This window comes from Oppia nitens, unplaced genomic scaffold (genome assembly GCF_028296485.1).
Source record: "Oppia nitens isolate AA-2021 unplaced genomic scaffold, nextdenovo-longstitch-racon4-pilon3 scaffold41_pilon_pilon_pilon, whole genome shotgun sequence".
In the NCBI taxonomy this organism is placed as follows: domain Eukaryota; kingdom Metazoa; phylum Arthropoda; class Arachnida; order Sarcoptiformes; family Oppiidae; genus Oppia; species Oppia nitens.
Genome location: NW_026533223.1, coordinates 3,774 through 10,000, shown reverse-complemented (window position 1 = coordinate 10,000; position 6,227 = coordinate 3,774). Strand labels below are relative to the sequence as shown.

Genomic DNA, 6,227 nt, shown 5'->3' with positions numbered 1-6,227 from the left:
TTTGACACTTTCCACTTGTAGGCCATCCATATATGATCCTCATATTGAAAAATAAAGTCAGGCCTTGGACCCGTTCGCCGGCCAGAAGCTCCCGAAGAATTTCCTTCGGGCGGGAATAACTCGGGTAGCGGACATCGGACAGACATGGTTCTATCATATTATTCTTCGTATTCGGATGGCCAACAATTCATATATTGATCATAACTGTGTACAATCAAGTCTTCGTGTCCAAATGGCCCGTCCCGTGAATGGCAAAAAATGGTACCGTCGGGCGGGAATAACTCGGGAAGCGGACATCGGACAGACATGGTTCCACCATATTATCCTTTGTATTCGGATGGCCAACAAGTTGTCTATTGGACATAATTGTCCACATTGATGTCTTCGGGTCAAACTGGTCCGTTTAGTGATATATGTACAGTATTTTCTATTATGTATAGGAGAAACGGTATTTCGGTAATTTTGACCAGAAGATGATCATCGATTGGAATGAATTTTCAATATGTGGTAGTAAATAGGTTTGCGATACTAATTAGATATGTCCCGACATTGTGGCCACTACCTGGGCCGCAAAGGCCATCATCTAGTGATTCATTGATTTTCCCGCCAAAACAACAATTTTTGACGGCCCATTATATTTCGGGTGGCGGACATCGGACAACATCCGTACCACCATATTATGGACACTATTCGGATGGCCAAGGTGCTATATGAAGACATAATTGGCCACATGGATGTCTTCTGGTCAAAAGTGCCCGTCCCGTGATTACAACAGTGTACTGTATAGTACAGTACAGTAATGTATGGGGAAATCGGTATTTCGGTAATTTTGACCAGAAGATGATCATCGATTGGGATCAATTTTCAATATGAGGTTGCAAATAGGTGTGCGGTACTAACTAGATATGTCTCGACATTGTGGCCGCTACTTTGGCCGTAAAGGCCAATCAACTACTAGTTACATAGCGATTGCCTCCGCCGAAAACAAAAATTGCCGATAACTCGGTACAGGTTAACCGCCCGAAGTCAAGATTGGAAGTGAATGATTGGCTATTGGTTAGCCACCTAATCAGCCACTCAAAACACTTGGCCAGCCATCGGTTCGGCGGGACCAACATTTTGGGCAAGTCGGTATAACTCGGGTTGCGGACATCGGACAACATCCGTACCAACATATTATGGACAGTAATTGGATGGCCAACAAGTTGTCTGTTGGACATTATTGTCTATATTGTTGTTTTCGGGTCAATATGGCCCGTCCCGTGATTACAACAATGCATTGTATTGTATGTGTTATTAATGTATGGGAAATATAGGTTTTTCGGGGATTTGAACCCGAAGATGGTCACCGATCGGGACCAAACTTCGGGAGAAGATAGCATATAGGTATGCGGTACTGACTAGATAGGTCATAACATTGTGGCCACTACTTACCGATTTACCGTTACTTACTCTCATTTACATGTATGCTATACTGGTGTTACACCTAATATACTGTACATACATTTTTTTGTTTACTTTTTTTGAAAAATCACTACTTCGGTAAACGGCCACCGATCGGGACGTGACATATGTCATTAGAACCGCATTGGTGGCAAGAATATAGTTTGAAAGTTTGGTCCCGATCGATGGTCATCTTCGGGTCCAAATGGCCGAAAAACATGTCTCCGTAGAGAGTACATGACAGACATTTTTCGGATGGCCATTTGGACCCGAAGATGAGGTCAAATCATATTGTGATACATATATGACTTGTTGGCCATTAGTTGGCGGTCACAACAATGATGGTCCGGTCCCGATCGGTTGGCCGTGGCCAGAGTTATTCGGGAATGTTGTTTTCGGGAAAAACGCTTATAACACGACCCCCGGTGGTCAGAGTGAGTGGCCAAACGTATTGACACCATCTAGTCAATGAGGCCTAACAAGATATAGTGACAATTTGGTTACCGAAGTTACCGACGGGCCTCCAGTGTTGTTTAAACATGTCATGTTTTTTCAAGTAGTCAAAGTGCACATCTCAACTTGTGCCTTACTAAGAAAAAAGTATATATATGGAGAGTAGTAGTGTTGAGTACGAGTCAAAGCACTATATGCGGTGTTCACTGCATAACATTTGAGAGAGTCGTATAATGCTATACGATGACTATACACACTATAGGGTGTCAAACCGATTAATGAGAGATAGTCGGTGACACAGTATCGATAACTCTGTGATTCAAACGGCGTAATGCCGATGAATATCAGATTGTCGTACTTTTTGAGGGGACGGCAAGACATGTTCTCGCTTTATCAACGGGAGAGAGCCGTGCGGTGTAAGTGAGCCAGCTGTTAGTACGTGGGGGTCGACAATACAGACTGCACGCCTTGATTGATTGCACACTAAGACCGCAACTACGGCAACTCTAATACATGTCAGGATAGGGATGACTGGCGTCGGTTCGGGTACCACTTGAGTTTCCGCCTATAGTCAAACGCGTAAAACCGTGTCACTGACTGGGAACCAGAGTGCCGATAAACATGAGCAATATGAACGAAGGCTGACTTTGAATAGCGCCGCGATAGGTTGGCTATAACTAACGGATTGAATAAGTTGATAACCGCTATAGCGGTACTGTTGACGGTCTAGTCGATGACTGACCGGCAGTTTGGGATGTGTGATAACGCCGGGCGAAACTAACGCTAGCGCTATACACAGACGCAATGTTAATGTGAACACTGGCCGCTATATTGAAGGCAGTGTGAGTCGGTGTAGGACACCGACAGCAACAACAACACGGACCGTTCGGTTCTGTGTGTGTTTGGCTGAACAGCTACCTGGTTGATTCTGCCAGTAGTCATATGCTTGTCTCAAAAATTAAGCCATGCATGTCTAAGTACATGCCGTATTAAGGCGAAACCGCGAATGGCTCATTAAATCAGTTACGGTTCCTTAGATATTGACTGTCTACATGGATAACTGTGGTAATTCTAGAGCTAATACATGCCCAAAAACTTCGACCGGAGACGGGAGAAGTGCATTTATTAGACCAAGACCAATGGGGTTCCCTTGTGGGGCTCCTAACGGTGGTGACTCTGGATAACTGTTGCTAATCGTATGGCCTTAGTGCCGGCGATGAATCTTTCAAGTGTCTGCCTTATCAACTGTCGATGGTAGGTTATGCGCCTACCATGGTTGTAACGGGTAACGGGGAATCAGGGTTCGGTTCCGGAGAGCGAGCCTGAGAAACGGCTAGCACATCCAAGGAAGGCAGCAGGCGTGCAAATTACCCAATCCCAGAACGGGGAGGTAGTGACGAAAAATAACAATACGAGACTCTTATGAGGCCTCGTAATTGGAATGAGAACAATGTAAAACTCTTAACGAGGATCTATTGGAGGGCAAGTCTGGTGCCAGCAGCCGCGGTAATTCCAGCTCCAATAGCGTATATTAAAGTTGTTGTGGTTAAAAAGCTCGTAGTTGGATCTCAGTTCCTAGTCAGACGGTCCACTTGCCAGTGGCTACTGTTTGGCTGAACACTTTACCGACCTTGTCCTATGGTGCTCTTCACCGAGTGTCATAGGCGATCGGTACGTTTACTTTGAAAAAATTAGAGTGCTCAAAGCAGGCGTCAGTGCCCGAATAATGTTGCATGGAATAATGGAATAGGACCTCGGTTCTATTTTGTTGGTCTTCGGAGCATGAGGTAATGATATGTTTTCATTAATCAAGAACGAAAGTTAGAGGTTCGAAGGCGATCAGATACCGCCCTAGTTCTAACCATAAACGATGCCGACCAGTAATTCGCCTGAGTTCTCTAAATGACTCGGCGAGGGACTTCCGGGAAACCAAAGTCTTTCGGTTCCAGGGGAAGTATGGTTGCAAAGCTGAAACTTAAAGAAATTGACGGAAGGGCACCACCAGGAGTGGAGCCTGCGGCTTAATTTGACTCAACACGGGAAAACTCACCCGGCCCGGACACTGGAAGGATTGACAGATTGAGAGCTCTTTCTTGATTCAGTGGGTGGTGGTGCATGGCCGTTCTTAGTTGGTGGAGTGATTTGTCTGGTTAATTCCGATAACGAACGAGACTCTAGCCTACTAAATAGATTGCCGACTTATAACGTCGACAACACTTCTTAGAGGGACAGGCGGTGTTTCAACCGCACGAAACAGAGCAATAACGCACGCGCGCTACACTGAAGTGATCAGCGTGCATTCAAAAACCTACTCTGTCAAGAGTGGGGAACCCAATGAACCTTCTTCGTGATTGGGATAGGGGATTGTAATTATTCCCCTTGAACGAGGAATTCCCAGTAAGCGCGAGTCATTAGCTCGCGTTGATTACGTCCCTGCCCTTTGTACACACCGCCCGTCGCTACTACCGATTGAATGTTTTAGTGAGGTCTTCGGACTGGCCGGTGCAGCTGCTCTTGTAGTGGCAGCGCTGTGCTCGGAAAGATGCCCAAACTTGAACATTTAGAGGAAGTAAAAGTCGTAACAAGGTTTCCGTAGGTGAACCTGCGGAAGGATCATTACCGTATGTTGTAGAGTTTAACTCATACACAAACGGCAATTTGTTGAACGCAAAAGTCGCTCAATCGATAGATAAGCGGCAAACATATCCCAAACGGTACATAACCGTTCATAGGTGATCACAAGGTACACAACAACAACAACAGTCTAACTGTTAGGTGTTGTGTATGAGAGCGACCGATCACCACTGAATATGAACACTTTAGTACCGGTGTTTGTCTGCAAAAAACACAAGACAAGTCATGAGGTGTCTAATCTGAGCAATGCCTACACACCGTCAAAGTGTGAGCACTTTGTCGCTATCGGCGTCAAAGTCGGGCTACAGAGTGATAGTCATACGCCCAAAGACTGTCGCTAGAATTATTGTGAGCATAGTCTATGATCGTAAGCAATGCCGTAAAGACTTGACTTGTGTGTGCGCTTTAAGTTGAAAACTTGTGCCTTTGATAACAATTGATAAAAACACAATGTGCAGTACAACTGCAAACGGTGGATCACTCGGTTCGCTGGTCGATGAAGAACGCAGCTAGCTGCGATAAGCGGTGTGAAATGCAGGACACGCCGAGCACTTGATTTTCGAACGCATATTGCAGCCTCGGGTCTTTCCCGGGGCTTCGTTTGTAGATTCAATCGGTGACTGTCGGTCGCAGTTGCCGGTGTCGTATATGGTTCTCTTAGGAGGGCAGATGCCGAACATACTGTCGATGCGGTCTCGTCAGATTCTCATGTTAAGATGCCAGACCGTTAGTACACTAGTGCGCGAGTGCGAGGGTTATCGAACAGACTAGCTGGGTGCAATCACTTGTGAATGTACACTTCAGTGGTCATAGTTTGTGCGATGCCTAAGACATGTAACGGCACAGTGCCGGAGTAATTTCGTCCACGATTCAACGGTCCGTATCTAACCGATTGTTAAACACAATTGTCGACCAAGGATCAAGCGAGACCCCGCTTAATTTGGCATATAAATTTGTGTAAAGAATTGAACGGGATACCCTAAACGGCGAGCGAAACGGGGAATGCGCTAAGTCGGTCGTCATATAGGCGTACAGTTGCAGCGTAATGTTGGTCAGCGTGAACTTGCAGGGCAAGTAATCGAAACTTAGTTCGCGCTGACGTCAAGGATCGTTATCTACCTGTTTAAGGGGCGAAAGACTAATCTTGTCTAGTGTTGGATTAAGGAGGACAATTTTCACATTAATCATTCGCTTGAAAAGTTGAGTCTTTTAAAACGGTGATTACCGATTCCTTGGGACCGACTGACCCATGTTCAACTGCTGTTCACATGGAAAGTTCTCCACATTGGTCCTCAAGATTCTCAATAGGACTATCCACCAAATGCGGTTACTGCAAACCTACGTTTGACATAGGCAACTTACCACTGCGACCCTAGTTGTCGTGAAAGTATCGTTTTTTCTATTGATCACTTTCACGGCCGAGTATGAGTTCAACGCTACAGCGTCATCCATTTTCAGGGCTAGTTGATTCGGCCGGTGAGTTGTTACACACTCCTTAGAGAATTCCGACTAATCACATGGCCATCTTCCGGCTGTTTATATCAACCAAGACCTTTTGAGACTGTGTCTACCGAGAGCCTGCTATCCTGAGGGAAACTTGAGGGAACCAGCTACTAGATGGTTCGATTAGTCTTTCGCCCCTATACCCAGGTCTGACGATCGATTTGCACGTCAGAATCGCTACAGACCTCCACCAG

General features: G+C 45.7%; 1 non-coding gene across 1 annotated transcript; it reads left to right on the top strand.

Moving 5' to 3' along the window:
• The first annotated feature begins 4,991 nt into the window (after positions 1–4,991).
• On the top strand, positions 4,992–5,142 carry LOC128959153 (5.8S ribosomal RNA). Its single transcript, XR_008484579.1, has one exon. It is a non-coding gene; the product is annotated as a 5.8S ribosomal RNA (ribosomal RNA).
• The last annotated feature ends 1,085 nt before the right edge of the window (positions 5,143–6,227 follow it).